At 43.5% G+C, this 16,929-nt stretch overlaps 1 protein-coding gene across 2 annotated transcripts in view; it reads right to left on the reverse strand.

Annotated features, from left to right (window-relative positions):
* Window positions 1–16,929, reverse strand: part of LOC141108440 (discoidin domain-containing receptor 2-like) — a 311,526-nt gene that overhangs the window by 124,180 nt on the left and 170,417 nt on the right. For both annotated transcript variants that reach the window (XM_073600047.1, XM_073600046.1), the window contains exon 2: window positions 1,462–1,562. The gene's annotated coding sequence lies outside the window, so the exon portion shown is untranslated. The remainder of the gene's footprint in view (window positions 1–1,461; window positions 1,563–16,929) is intronic.

Consider the following 16,929-nt stretch of genomic DNA (forward strand, 5'->3'; position numbering starts at 1 on the left):
ATGGATTGGTTTTTAAAGGTTTTTACACTTTGAAAGGCAGCAACAGAAGTATAAGTACACTAGTTACTATCCTACAGCGCAAGGTTTTTTTTTTTTTTGTTGTCCCATTTATAATCACACTAAAATGCTGATTCTTGTAAAAAGCATGGTGAAGTATTTACAAATAAAATAAAGGTTCTTTATTTTTTCTATTTAAAAAACGTGACACTCAAAAAAACAAAATGAACAAAACAAAGGGAAATTTATTCATGGCAAAAAATAAAAATATAAAGACCAGCAGAAAAATAATAACAAAGAGTAGAAGGGGAGGAAGGATAGGTCTGATTAATGTTAAATAAGGTTGCCTAGGCAAGTAAATGGAAACACATTTCTTAAATTTTTTTCATGTTTTCAGGTTGCTTTAACTGTCATATGCGGATCAAAGGTCAGCTCTTTGATCTACACATTAAAACAGAATAAATACAATGCAACAATATTGTTACACCATGATTCTCAATAAGCCTTCTGAACCATTCCTATTTCCATACATTCTACCATTACACAGAATCATACTGTAACTATGATATGACTCTGTAGCAAAATCATTAAATTGTTAATACTGTAACTCTCCAACTAAGCTTAGCTCAACACTTGCAGATATAAAGGCACACCAGAGTTAAAAGCCACATTTATTACATATAATAAAACCACATTAAAAAACTAGCACCAGTGTACGTTACATCAGGTACTTGCATGTGCCACAATATCTGAAAAATCAATATAAATTAATATTTGTATATGTACCATGATATGCCATAAATTGCAACCATATCTAAATGATTAACTGGGCTGTAGGAAACCAATGGTCAAAAAATAAAAATAAAAAAATTGTCTCCTGTGCAAAGTAGCTATAGTGTGACCCAATAGCCCCAAAAAGTAACAATATAATTTCACTATTATTATTATTTGCTGTGCATTTACAGATCTGTCAAAAAAAAAAAAATCCCTGTTATGTTTCTAATATGTTTATTTCCTCCATCCATTATGGCCAATGGATGGACAGCTCCATCCATTGGCCATAATGGGGTATTTTCCTGATTGAGATATTTCAGGAAAAGACTGCATTATGTCCACTAGATGGAGCTGTCAATCATAGGAAATAACATATTAGACACATAACAAGGATTATTTGTGACAGCTGTGTGAATGCTAAAACCTTTGAACAGCAATTTTGTATAAGCAGACTTTATAGAGTTGCACTAATAATCCTTCTACAGATACGGATCACTTATTTTCAGTAAAATTGTATAGGAGGTAACTAAAAATGTATTTGATTCAATACAATTCAATTATGATTTGATTGTCAATTACTATTGCTACCTATATACATTGCTGTGTAGCCAGAAAGCTTCGGGCCCCCTGTGCTTTTGAACCCATTGCAGGTGTGTTGTCTGCTGTGATTATTGTTATGCCCCTGCATACCTCACTGCTTGTTAGATCCTCATCTCCCACCTAAGGAATGGCTTGCCACAGATCCAGATCAGTCGGTCTTTGACCACTTTCTTCTTTACATATAGTGCCTCCTAAATAGAAAATTAGAATTTAATTTGCTGAATTACATGTATTGCATGTTGCATTAAATGTATAAAATTAACTAAATAATAATAATAAAACAATTTATATATATATACACACACAAACACAGTATATAAGCAAAATGAAAATGTGCTTCCTAAAGGGAAGGAGAGTTATTATTGTCTTATAACCCAACTGATAAGCATTGGCTGCAAGGTTCTTTCTGTGTTTGTGTGTTTTTTTTTTATCGAACTCAAAAAATGGACCTGTCAGAATATTAGACTGTAAGCTCCTTAGGCTACAAACTGATGTGAAAGGCTCATTGTTCTTTGCCCAGTGCTGTGGGAAAACTCTCAATGCTAGGCATGGAAGTAGACATATTGGGGGATATTTACTAAAACTGGTGCACTCATAATCTGGTGTAGCTGTGCATGGTAGCCAATCAGCTTCTCACTTCAGCTTGTTCAATTAAACTTTGACAATAAAACCTGGAAGCCGATTGGTTTCTTTGCAGAGCTGCACCAGATTTTGCACTCTCCAAGTTTGATCAATGAGCCCCAAAGTTTCCTTTAGAGATCTAAACAGCTCTGTGATTAGAAACTACAGGAAAATTTTGAAATGTTTGTCTAAACTGGTCATCTCTTTTTATTCAGTTTCTGTAGATAAGCAGAAGTTTTCTGCAAAAGTTACAGAACAAGATGGAGCAGAAGGGAGGGAGTCGTGAGAAGGGGGGGAGGGGAGAGCTGCGATATCAGGATCAAATTGCCCTCCGGGGAGTGGGTGGGTGTAAGGAGTGGGCTCCAATCGGGTCACGGGTTTACAGCATGTAGTATAAAATCCTGATGATGAGAATAAATTGTGAACTTAACTCGTTAGGAAATGTCAAAGAATATTTCTTGGAGCATTGTCCAAAGAACAATCTTTTTTTTAAGGAAACCTGTTTTTAAAATTTCCTTTTTTAAGATAAGTGCTTGCTAAGTACAACTTTCAAAGCTATAGGCCTGGCAAGCCTCTAAATACGCATATATATGGGAACTCATTTACCTACAAAAGGTTTTGTAATGCTCTTCAGCCAGTTTGGGATCCAGGCATCTCAGTCACCCAAGTTCCTAGCCCACAGTGCAAAAGCAGCAGCACAGCTTGTTCAAGAACACACCCGTAGCCAGCTCATTGGGCAATGAAGGAGCAGAAACACATCGATGACGTCATCCCTCTGCCCACTCTGCTCTCTCCTGTCAGCAGTGTGCAGCTGAATCTGATTAGTTTGTAGTGCTGGCCATGGCAAATTGGTTAAAAATCACACATGTATTTGTGCCCTATCTTTTCCCAGCTACAAGGACCTTTCTGCCTATCTATAATTAAGCCATATAGAAACATTCGGATAAATGCCTTTCAGATCAAATCTGGGACTAAAGCCTGCAGGAGGGATTCGTCAGCACAGTCAGTGTTGATGTGGGAAATCGAGCATTTTTTTTCCTTCCACCTTTGTAATCTCTGGCTTGTTTAAGTTATAATCTTTCTATTTGTTAGACAAATGAATCTGAAAATGGTGATGTCACAATAGGATGACAAAACTAAAATTAAAAATCAAATGTACCACTGTCAAATTACCATAAATTAAAAATTCAATACGTCAACTAATATTCAAAAAGCGTATTGTGCTCAAAATGTATGATGTCATTTTAATCAATAAGCATATAAGTGTATGAATATCCAGTTTTGGGTAGCATTGGGAAGGATTTGAACCCATGCAAAGTTTTTATTGCTGTGCCCCCTTTAGAGAGATTCACTCTTATATACACTATTTTGTCAAAAGTATTGGGACAACTGCCTTTAAAAACAGATGAACTTTAATGTCATCCCAGTCTTAGTCCGTAGGGTTCAATATTGAGTTAGCCCACCCTTTGCAGCTATAACAGCTTCAACTCTTCTGAGAAGGCTGCCCACAAGGCACTGATGTTGGACAAGAAGGCCTAGCTCGCAGTCTCCACTCTAATTCATCCCAAAGGTGTTCTATCGGGTTGAGGTCAAGACTCTGTGCAGGCCAGTCAAGTTCCTCCACCTCAAACTCGCTCATCCACACTATATTGCCAAAAGTATTATATCTAAATCATTTGGTGTAGGGGGGATTATATTAAGGGGGGGGGGGGTTATGGTGTGGGGTTGTTTTTCAGGGGTTGGGCTTGGCCCCTTAATTCCAGTGAAGGGAACTCTTAAGGCGTCAGCATACCAAGACATTGTGGACAATTTCATGCTCCCAACTTTGTGGAAACAGTTTGGGGATGGCCCCTTCCTGTTCCAACATGACTGTGTTCCAGTGCACAAAGCAAGGTCCATAAAGACATACTGTACATGACCGAGTTTGGAAACAGAACATATGTATGGCAAACAAAGAAAAACCCAATAAACACATTAAAAATGCTTCTCTAATTCATAAATAATCTGCCTATCATAATTCTTAAGAAAACAGAGATACCAGTGGATCTGTAATAAATGGATTTACTGTACTAAATGTGGAGAATAATCTAATTATAGTTTAGAAAGGATGAAAGTGTGTTTAGGCTCATTCTTGGGAAGATGGGAACACTGCAGAGAAGATCCAGAGCACTGGGCATTGGGGCATGTGCCCGGGGTGCCAGGACCTAGCACAGATCCTGCGCAGGGTTTAGTAATGAACTGTATGCCTGTCTGCAGTCTAAATATTCGGCATGGCGGGGAGACGTATTGGAGATGCCAGGCTCTCCGCGAGCTTTGGAAACTCGTGGCTGGGGAATAACGTCATCTCATTTCAGCTGTCAAAATAGTTCTGAATATGAGTTAGTATTGTGTTACACCATTACATCAGTTTCCATGCGAGTTACAGACGTTAATTGCTGGGGGAGCCTTTGGCAGATTAGGACGGGGGGCTTCATTCATTGCCTCAGTTCAAGGAAATCCCATTGAAACAGGAATGAAAGATTGAAATCAGTTACAATGGCCATGATTTGCCAGTGAAATATTTTCTTTACTCTGCAAGCTCATTGGGTCTATTAGTGTCCTCTGTGCCATATGGCTGCAGTAATCCTCGTACTGGGGGCACTGGATGAGGAAGTTTACAAGGCACTGGGCCACATTCTACTAGTCTATCTCAACACGACAATCCGCTACAGCATCAGGCAAGGACTTGAAGCCACTTGCAATGTTCCTTGTAAATGTTTCATGAAATGCTCATGTGCACTAAGTCAATTGGCTCAATCTACTCTTTCTGTGCCAGTATTAGAGGCACACCCTGAGCTATCCCATTTAATGCCTAAATGTACTAGGCCTTGCCCTACAAACTGAGACTCACTTTCTAGAAGCTGAAATGATAATTCTACAGACACTAAGTAAGTGATGGCGAACCCTGGCACCCCAGATGTTTTGGAACTACATTTCCCATAATGCTCTTGCACTCTGCAGTGTAGTTGAGCATCATGGGAAATGTGGTTCCAAAACATCTGGGGTGCCAAGGTTTGCCATCACTGCACTAAATTGTGGTTTCTTGTTCAAAAGCTCCTTCGATTTCGCAATGGCTAATGGGGTAAAATTGACAATTGTTTTGAGAAAATTTGAAGGAGCGGGATGGACACTTTTTCTCAAACCAATGTCTAACTGTGAATGTGGTTTTCATTTGGGAAAAACAGTGTGATGCGTATGTTCTAGGTACAAACATATGCGTGCGCAAGGGGTGTGCCAGGTGTGCCTGGACACACCCTAATCCTGGAGTTGGCAACCCATCAATTGTGGGCAGGTGACAGGTAAGCCGTGATCCTTACTTGCCGACCCCCGGAACCTGGACAGGATAGGCGGCTGGAGTGGAAATTAAGGGACCGATCTGTATTTTCTGCTGCAGCAGCTGAAAGTAGGCTTCTCCTCCTCTTCTTCTCACCAATATTCAGCTGCTACAGGAGGAAAATACTGGGGATTGGTACCAATGTATGCCGCTTGTCCCATTTCCTTTTCTTTCTGCTGCCCAGGTCCCCATTGTTTTATAATGATGAGTGGGGAATTTATCATGTTTGGAATTCTATTCATGTAGCAGGCCTGGATGACATTTTAGAAGCTATCAAATGAAATTAGTTGACTCAACGATGGCAAAATGAAATGCTTTGACAAACAATTTGTCAGAAATTCTGTACAAATATTTGAATGAAATATTACTGGTATACAGGGCTTTTTTCTCAGAGAATAGGTGCTGGAACTCCCACCTACTGAGTCACTTCTTGTCTCTGCCCCTACCCACCTCCGAGCAACATCTCTTGGTTCCACCCCTTACCCACCTCCTAGCACCGTCTCATTCAGAGAATACAGAGCCAAGTATGATTATGTCCTGCTATGCTAAAGTAATTTGTATGGAAATTGGTAATGATAACAAGAAAAGCAGTACAATAGATCCCCTGCAGCCAGCAGCAATATACCCCCAGCAACATAGGACCCCTGCAACAAAATATCATCCGAGCAACAATAGACCCCCGGCAGCAAGACCAGATCTCCCAGTGGTCAGCATCAATAGATTCTCCAGCAGCCAGAAACAATAGACCCCTCCTTTAACAGTAGATCACTTCAAGCAGCAGTTGACCCCCTCAGCAACATAACCTCCCCCAGCAACAATAGATCCCCCACCAGCAACAATAGACCTCCCCAGCAACAATAGGCCATCACACAAAAACAGATCCCCTCCAGCAACAATAGATCTTCCAGCAGACAGCATCAGTAGACCCTCCAGCACACCCCAGCACCCCTTGCCATTGGATACATTCAGTGCTGGAGTTCCCCCGCGTTGAAAAATAGCCCTGCTGGTATATGATCAGCTTAGCCACTTGACGACCAGCAACGTACTGGTACGTCGTTGGACTTCAAGTGATTATGCCAGGACGATGCCTTTATTCTTCTGGGCCTCTGCTTTAAAAAAATATAAAATGTTTGGGGGTTCTAAGAAATTTTCTAGCAAAAAATACAGATTGTTACATGTAAACAAAAAATGCCAGAAAAGGCCTGGAGCTAAAGTGGTTAAAATCCTTCTGCACACAAGCGTTCATTGAGTCACATCGTACAGTACACAGAAGCTGTTGGTGATCAGATCAGAGGCCTGTAGACACTGTTCATTGTTCACTGCCTGACCGCAAGCTGAGATGCAAGGCCAAACCCAAATATGCAACATACCCTTCCTTGTCTAATGTACATACCTGGAAACTTATGAAAAATGTAATACTCAAGATTGTGGACAAAGTGGATGGCGGTTATGGATAAATTGTGGGAGGGGCTTAAAGGATAGGGTCCGGGCCTACAGTACAAAACAAATCAATCTAATATAATCACAATTTTTTTATTGTCTATAACAGGTTTTGTCTACTAAGATGAATATTTAAATATATATTAAAAAATATATATATATATAAAAAAAAAAAAAAGACTGTGCCTCTTTGGAAATAATTTATTATGATTTGTCTTTTAAAGGAGATAATCACATAATACTAACAGTTTACAGCCTAAACCTCTCACAAGAAGGTGCCATACCCCAATAATGATAAAGGTGTAATTAATAAAGTGATGGTGTTGAGCAAGCAAGATAACACATATAGTACCATTATCTGCTCAGGCTAATACAAAAAGTACATGGATAATATACCTTTTCAACATTGTGCAGAACAAATTTCTGCCCTGTCTAAATTGTCCTGCTTGCTCTTCTCCTGTGCTATCTGTAACGGTGCTTTGCTCTGGTTGCTCAAGCTAGTGTCTTCTGGGCCCATTGCCAGGCACCACCACCCCGTTTCCTTGACCTCAAAGTCACAGTGACCCCCCAGGCCAGTTTTGGATAGAATGCGGAAATGTTAGAACCCCTGTCAAGTATTACTGCTATCCAGGGCTTTTTCCCCACTTTCTGTTTTAGGGACAAAAACATCAGGTAATGGTGCAAGCGGTGAAGAATGAGTTCCGCAGTGGATACACAGCAGAAAATATTAATAATAATAGAATATAATATAATAATAATAATAGTCCGTGACAGGTATATCAGAAGTTAATTTCCACAGGCTCCGAAACACTCAGTTTAGCAGCTCAAGAGATATCTAGAGTAGCAAACAAACAGAACGCAGAGGGCAAGATCTAAGTGTAGTAAACATTTATTAAATAAAAAGATAATTGGCAACTTACATACATCAGAAGAACGAACCCTTGCCAACAGTATCTTATTCTAGTGATCTGCTGCTAAAACCACAGTATCATAGATGGAGGGAATCAAGTCCACAGTGTGCAGCTGGCAGTTCTGACCCAGAGACAGCCAGGAAGCAAGAAGCTCCTCTGACAGCGTGGGAACCAAGTCAGTGACATCAGACATCAGGAGGCATCAAGGAAATGCTACACATTTTGAGGTGATCCCTTCTCTTTCTCAAGCACTCCACATTGTGGATTGGATTCCCTACATCTGTGATACTGCCGTTTCAGCAGCAAACCACCAGACTGAAATATTGTTGACAGGCACTTATTCTTCTGATGCATGTGAGTTGCCAATTGTTTTTCTATTCAATAAATATATGTTTACTACACTTAGATTGCATCCTCTGCTTTTTGTTTGTCTGTTTTGGAGACAACCTTTTATGAGACAGGAATGGAGGAAAAACCTGCAACAAGGTAAGAGACAACAATAAAAGGCGACAAAGGTTCTACCCTTCCCCTACTTAAAGTGGTTGTAAATGCAGAAGTTTTTTTTTTTATCTTAATGCATTCTAAGCATTAGGATAAAAAGCCTTCTGTGTGCAGAAGCCCCCTACAGCCCCCCTAATACTTACCTGAGCCCCATCTCTATCCAGCAATGTCCACAAGTGCCTTGGCCGTCCGGGACCCTCCTCCTAATTGGCTGAGGCACAGCAGCAGTGCCATTGTCTCCCGCTGCTATCAAAGTCAGTTAGCCAATCAGGAAAGAGAGGGGGCGGGGCCGAACCTGAGCTCCGTGACTGAATGGACACAGGGAGCTGTGACTCGGCTCAGGTACCCCCAAAACAAGCCGAAGAGGGACCCCGAGAAGAGGAGGATTTGGGTTGCAAATCCACTGCAACTGAGCAGGTAAATCTATATAAATATAACAAGTTTGTTATTTTTAGAGGAAAAAAAAGAGACTTTAGTATCACTTTAACTTAAAAAAAGCATTTTTACTACTATATGTGTTTCTATTAGAGATATTTCCTCCCATTTCCTGTATCAGACAGGAAGTGAAGGAATCTCTTGAATAGATCTTCTGATGGCAGTGAAACCTGACAGAAGTTTCAATTTTTTCCCACTCTATCCAAAATTAAAAAAAAAAAATTGGGCTATAGAGTTACATTGTCCCATAGAAAACATTCATTGTATACTGTAATACATATATACATTGGATAATAAAACACTGTAAAAGTTTAAGTAAACATTATGATATAGCAGAACAAAATCACTCTATAGAAGAGGCTGTAACATGTCCAGATGTGTCTTCATGAATTGGCTTGTCCTGTATTATTCTGAAACAATGTACTGTGTGATTACATATGATATCCAGATTGTATTATTATCCATTTCCCTGAGCTCCCCCAGTCCAGAGAAAAATATTCTTGGAATGAATTATCTTCACCAGATGGACATGCACAGAACTGATCCGAAACACAGAAACAAGCACATCTGTGTAACACAACCCATTATACAACAGATGTCTGTACTGACACACGCATTCAGATTGACTGTATAACATCATGTAAGAAACTGCCCTATTCTAAGAGATTGTTAAAATAACTCAGAACGTAACCTATCCTTTCATTACAGACTGATGACAACACAAAAAATTCAGCCTATCCATTCACTAGAGACCGGTGATGTCATAGAGAATGCAGCCTATCCATTCACTAGAGACCGGTGATGTCACTGAGAATGCAGCCTATCCATTCACTAGAGACCGGTGATGTCATAGAGAATGCAGCCTATCCATTCACTAGAGACCGGTGATGTCACTGAGAATGCAGCCTATCCATTCACTCGAGACCAGTGACATCACTGAGAATGCAGCCTATCCATTCACTAGAGACCGGTGACGTCATAGAGAATGCAGCCTATCCATTCACTCGAGACCAGTGACGTCACGGAGAATGCAGCCTATCCATTCACTCGAGACCAGTGACGTCACGGAGAATGCAGCCTATCCATTCACTCGAGACCAGTGACATCACTGAGAATGCAGCCTATCTATTCACTAGAGACCGGTGACGTCACTGAGGATGCAGCCTATCCATTCACTAGAGACCAGTGACGTCACGGAGAATGCAGCCTATCCATTCACTAGAGACCAGTGACGTCACTGGGAATGCAGCCTATCCATTCACTAGAGACCGGTGACATTACTGAGAATGCAGCCTATCCATTCACTAGAGACCGGTGACATTACTGAGAATGCAGCCTATCCATTCACTAGAGACCGGTGACATTACTGAGAATGCAGCCTATCCATTCACTAGAGACCGGTGACATTACTGAGAATGCAGCCTATTCATTCACTAGAGACCGGTGACGTCACTGAGAATACATCCTAGCCATTCACTAGAGCAGGAATCAAAAGACAAAAAAGCAGCGCTCTATAGGTAGGAGCCAAAAAAAAAAAACAACTGTATTATATATATATATATATATATATATATATATATATATATACCATGGACTGGGTTTAAAAGTTAGTTTATTGCCCTGTAGACAGTTACCCAGCAAATTACAAAAGGCTGTTACATGTTTTGCGCACATGAGCTTTATCAAAGCTCTTTGAGCTTTGATAAAGTGCATGCGCACGAAACATGTAAGCTACGGCAACCTTTTCAGCTTGCGGTTCTCCACTACATACAGGGTTCCTGCTTCCGAAGTAGCGCTGACGTCATCTCGCGCGCCCGGCTCCAGTGGCTACTCTTGGCTTCCCTGGCTCAATCCTCCAGCATTGGCAGACACACTACACCCCAAACAGCTTGGCACAACGCTATTGGATCACTGAGGTCAGTTCCAGCCATTATCTCAGACAGCCAGTGTCTCCCTGCTTACACGTCATTCCTCTGGATTCTGACAGTACCTGACCTCACGCCAGAAGTAAGAGGCTGTCCATTATCCCACTTTCTTCCATCGGGACAATACTTTTCCCCCCACGCTTTGGGATGACCGCTCTTCACGTGTGACCGGCGAGCCTCCTGAAAGCATTTAAGCCCTTCTCATCCAGACATCATGGTGGTACCATTTTTAATATAATATATTTGCATAGCTATATGCTTTTTACTATCTGCTGCAGTCTGTACCAGCACTAACAGCCTTTTGTATTTTGCTGGGTAACTGTCTACAGTGCAATAAACTAACTTTTAAATCTAGTCCACGGATTATATATATATATATATATATATATATATATATATATATATATATATATATATATATATATAATTTTACACATATATATATAGAGCGCTGCTTTTTTGTCTTTTGATTCCTGCTCCCCATTTCTCCAGTGGTTGGCAGCTGCACTGGGGATCAGTTTTATCCACATATATCCACATATGACTGTCAGTTTCTAGCGCTTCAGGAACTTGTTTATCCATTCACTAGAGACTTGTGACGTCATAGACAATGTAGCCTATCCATTCACTAGAGACCAGTGGCGTCACTGAGAATGTAGCCTATCCATTCACTAGAGACCTGTGATGTCATAGAGAATGCAGCCTATCCATTCACTAGCGACTGGTGGCGTCACTGAGAATGCAGCCTATCCATTCACTAGAGACCTGTGACATCATAGAGAATGCTGCCTATCCATTCACTAGAGACATGTGACTTCACTGAGAATGCAACCTATCCATTCACTAGTGACTGGTGACCTCACAGAGAATGCAGCTTATTTATTCTGTTGAGACTGGTGACATCACTGAGATTGCATCCTATCCATTCACAAGAGACCTGTGACATCACCAAGAATGCAGCCTATCCACATACAAGAGACGTGTGACATCATTAAGAATGCAGCCTGGGGGGCGTGGCCAAGCTGGAGACCTGAGCGGACGTGTGTGACTGGAGCTCCACTCTTACCTGCTTCTTTTATCCATCTATTTCGGGATCTTGCTATATCTGACACCAGCTTTTCATCCAGCACACCCTTGGGGTATGAGAAAAGGGAAAACCGGGTCCGGGCGACGTGGTGCCTCAGTTCCTAAGGCATCCCCACAGATCCAGCGGCCCTCCACGTGCAGCACAAACATGGCGACACAGACAGCCCCAGTAGATCCGGCCACTTTGGATGAAGATCGCTTCACAGCTTTGATGCAGGCCATCACCAGCTGCAAGACAACCCTCACGGAGAATGTAGATCTCCTGCAAATAGATCTGATGAGAAGGGACATGGACAGAGTCCGGGACCGGCTGGGGGAGGCGGAGAGATGGGTAGGGGAGTCGGAGGATGCATACAGGGAGCAACGGGCCTTAATGCACACCTTACAAGTCAAAGTAAGGGCTCTGGAGTTACACGCTGAAGACAGCGAAAATCGGCGCAGGAGAAACAACCTAAGAGTGGTCGGCCTCCCGGAGTGAGCGGAGGGCCAAGACCCCACAGCTTTCACAGAGCAGCTCCTCTGAACCCTCCTTCCCAGGGCACAGTTCTCCCCGCACTTCATGGTGGAACGAGCCCACAGGATGCCGGCCATGCGTGGCCCACAGGGCTCCCCACCGCATACCTTCATTTTCCGGCTCTTAAACTTCAGGGACCGGGATCTCGTTCCGAGAGAGGCAAGGAGAATCGATGAGCTTAGGTATGAAAACATGAAACTAATGCTTTTCCCGGATTACTCCGTAGAAACTCAGAGGCTCCGCAGGACCTTCGACTATGTGAAAGCCCACCTACGCATGTGAGGGATGAAATACAGTACGCTCTTCCCTGCAGGACTACGAGTAGTGGATGGAGAGTCCACTAAATACTTCACCTCCCCGGAGGATGCTTCCCAATGGCTTGAGAATCTGCCAAAAGCAAGGTAACTGTCTCCCTGTGCTAACTGACTTTTTGAACCCCCTTTTTTTTTTACTCTGTAAATTTTGCCTATGATGAGAGACTGCACCCGCTTTGCTGTCTCTGGCTTGTTGCGTATGGCACCTGTTCCGCACTATGTGACTGGGGCACCATATACTGCTGAATGATCTCCTGCCATAATGCCCTCGCAGCTGCTGAACCGTCCCTGGGCTTCTTAGCCCTATAGGTATGCCCACTGCGGAGGGATGAGCATCTGATAATTACTGTTCCTGAAATTAGAGTGGCGAATAGACTTGTTGTGCACCTTGTGACTGCTCTCTCCATCTTTAGAAGATACAACCTAACCCTTTATCCTTGTCTGGACGGATAGACACTGCATCCCCCTGATAGGGGTGACAGGCATGTGAAGCTCCTCATGGACCTCTCCGAGATGCCCTGCGGGGCGAGTTCCAGACACGGCTCTCACATTTCCAGAAGCAGAGAACAGAATGGGCGCCAGGGTTAGATCACGTTCAATGTCTCTCTGTTCCAGGTATTGGTAACAAATATGCTTATTTCCCCTAGTGCAAGCTAGGTGTAAAGACTTAGATTCACCCTTTTTTGCTTAACCAGTTTGCAGGATATATAATCCTGTTTAATGGTGTCCATCATACACAGATAAGTGTGGCAGCGGCCCGCAATGATCGCACGATTTAGCTGTGTAAGATCTCTATTTTATAGCTTGTCTCACGCCTTCCATAGGAGAAGTCCTAAATTGCGTGGGAATTGTTTGCTTTATGAGTTTGGGGGATAAAGCACTCCAAGTTCCTTTTTTTTTTTTATGGATGTGGGGGGGTGAGGGGTTTAGTTATGTATTTTTGTTTCTTTATTTTTTCATTTCAGCTTACTAAATGCAGTGGTCTCTTTCATTTAACAGTGCAGGATGTGCCTGGGCAATGGTCGGGTGGCAGGTTGGTGGGCGGAGAAATTGCACTACTGGTGTTGTTGATGGACAGTCCGTTCCCCATGGATCATAAGGCTAATGATTATCCAATCGATACATTCCAATTGCTGGCTGCATGGCCCCCTTAAGACTACTTTCCTGGAATGTCAGGGACCTCAATGATAAAGTGAAACGTTCCCTGGTAACGGCATTCCTTAAACAACATAGCCCTCACATATGTATCCTGCAGGAAACCCACTTGGTGGGCAGCAGGGTCATGAGTCTCAAAAAGCCATGGGTGGGACGCTACTACCATGCTACTTTCTCGGGGAGTAAGTATCCTGGTACACAAGTCCCTGCAATTTGAATTTCTTGATGTTAAAATTGACCCAGGGGGCAGGTATGTGTTACTGCATGCATTGGTAGATACTCTTGAACTGTTGATTGTGGGAATTTACATACCCCCACCTGCTACCATCTCCTTACTGAAAGACCTGGTCCCTATTATAGCTACATATGCAACTCATAACATTCATATAGCAGGGGACTTCAATATGCTTCCGAGTCCTGCCATGGATAGATTAGCCTCTGGCACTGTCATGGACTCTCCTCTATCCAGATGGGCGGCCCTGTACGGTTTGACGGATGTCTGGAGATGGAAGCACCCTACTGACCGTGCCTTTACCTGCCAGTCAGCCTCATACCATACCCTCTCGCGAATAGACTTGATCTATGCCAGTGGGGGACTTCTGACGAAGGTAAACAAGATTGAGATTCTCCAAAGGGGAATATCAGACCACGCCCCTATGCTCTGCTGCCTCCAAACGTCGATCCCACACTCTGAGGGGGTGTGGCGACTCTCCCGATACTGGACCCCACGATAGAATTTGAGATGGCTGCCCTCATCTCTGAGTACTGGCGGCTGAATGACCGCACAGCCTCCTCGGGGGCGTCCTGGGATGCCTTCAAGGCATACGTTAGGGACTGCTATCAGTCCTCTATAGCCAGAGCCCGCCGTGATGCAGCTATCACTATAGAGGAGGCTGAGAACAGGGTGAGTACCCTAGAGGCTCAATATGTCCTTTCTAAAAACCTGATTACCTGTCTAGATATGCAGGCTGCCTATCATGAAGTGGTTCTCCTAAGGGTTACTAAGGCAAAAAAACACCAATTAGCACAGACACAGCGCATTTTCGAACAAGGAGAGAAGACAGGACGTCTTCTAGCCTGGCTAGTGAAAGAAAAACAACCGGCCACAGGTATAGCGTGCATTAGAGATGACCATGGGATGATGGTAATTGACCCACAGGCCATCAACAACCGCTTCACCTCTTACTACAAGTCCCTATACTCCACTAGGGTGACATACTCAATGGAGGAACTGGGCGGGTATCTGGATGGGATTGCGTTCCCCAGGCTCACAAAGGAGGCTAGGAAAAGCTTAGATGACCCAATTACACTCAAGGAAGTGCAACAAGCACTGGGCAGCCTACAGGTGGGGAAAACCCCAGGGGCAGACAGACTGCCGACAGAATTTTACAAACAATATAGCGAACAACTATTGTCCAGACTACATGACATGATGGCTAAAGCCTTGGAGGGAGGTGCTCTTCTGGCCTCCATGGCGGAGGCAATCATTGTGGTGATACCCAAGCCAGATAAGGACCCTGAATTATGCACATCATATAGACCTATATCACTGCTTAACGTTGATGTTAAGATACTTACCAAAGTACTGGCTAGTAGAGTGAACGATATCATCCTGATTCATGAGGACCAGACAGAATTTATGCCGGGAAAAATAACAGATATCAACCTTAGGAGGCTGTACACGGTTCTGGCAGCCACTGATCACCTCACTCCATCGGATCTGGTAGCTTCCCTTGATGCTGAAAAAGCATTGGATTCGGTGGAGTGGGGTTATCTGTGGGAGGTTCTACGTCGGTTCGGCTTTGGACCTAACTTTATTTAGTGGGTTCAGGTCCTGTACAGTTCTCTGAGGGCCAGGGTGCATACGGGATCCACCATTACCCCACCCTTTCTACTCCAAGAGGTACTAGGCAGGGGTGCCCCCTGTCTCCGACCCTCTTCGTGCTGGCCATTGAGCCAGTGGTGATTCTCCTGCGATCCTCTGAGGCGCTAGAGGGGATCTCCATTGCCCCGATACAGGAGAGGATTTTTTTCTATGCGGACAACACCCTGCTATATCTGCGTAATAATAGGGACTCCCTGAGGGTGGCCCTGAACATTATAGACACGTTTGGTCGCTATTCCAGAATCTGCATCAACTGGGGCAAATCAGTGTTGTTCCCTCTGTCCCCTGCAGATGTAACTCCGCTGAAAAACACTCCATTACAGATTGTTTCCCAGTTCAGATATCTAGGTGTCGTTATACATAGGGAATTATCATAATTCATCAATTTGAATTTGACTCTGGTGATCTCCTCTCTGGCTGGGAGATGTGCGATCTGGAAAACATTACCCCTTACCCTAGTTGGCAGGGCCAATCTCATTAAAATGTCAATTCTCCCTAAAGTTCTGTATCTCTTTAGACAGACTCCGATTCACATTCCAGCTTCCTTCTTTAGAAAACTGCACAGTATAATAACCTCGTTTCTCTGGCTTGGGGGTACTCCCAGGATAGCAAAAACGACGCTGTAACTCCCAACCTCCCTAGGGGGACTGGCCCTATCCTGTTTTATTAAATACTACTGGGCCACGGTCTTGGTCATGGTACGCTGGTGGCTTTCAGAATCCGGCTGCCACCCTGGAAGCGGCACTGCTGGGCTCATATACTGAACTCAGGAACCTGATCCACCGAGGACCCTGGTCCAATAGTAATATCACCGCCCCCATGAAAACTACACTGAAAGTATGGGACACGGTCCGGTCTAAAGTTCAAGAAGTAAACACTTGGTCCCCGCACACCCCACTTTGGGGTAATCTTCGATTACCTCATTTTAAAACCATACCAGATCCAGTGCTGTGGGCCAGATGTGAGATCAAAACCCTGGGAGATATAGTAAACAACGGCAGACTACTTTGCTTCGATGACCTCAAGAGGGGCCGAAACCTCCCTAATCGCATGTTATTTAGATACCTACAACTAAGGCACGCATTCCAGGCCCAGTTCCCAAGATCCCTTAAACTGGAGGCAAATGATGTAGAGTCCTTGCTGAGGACCTCGGAGATGGGGGGAATTTTATCTGCCCTATATTCTATCCTGGCGAGACTTGACACCTCAAAGGTCTCCCAGCTGTTCTCAGTATGGCAATCGGATATTCTGACGCTGGCTGATAGCAACTGGGAGGAGGGTATACAGCAGTATATCCCACTAATGGTTTCGACCAGGGACCGCCTTACACAACTGAAGTTCATCCACCGAATGTACTATTCCCCGGACAGATTGGCCAAGATATACCCGGATAGGCGG

This window comes from Aquarana catesbeiana, linkage group LG09 (genome assembly GCF_042186555.1).
Source record: "Aquarana catesbeiana isolate 2022-GZ linkage group LG09, ASM4218655v1, whole genome shotgun sequence".
NCBI lineage: Eukaryota > Metazoa > Chordata > Amphibia > Anura > Ranidae > Aquarana > Aquarana catesbeiana.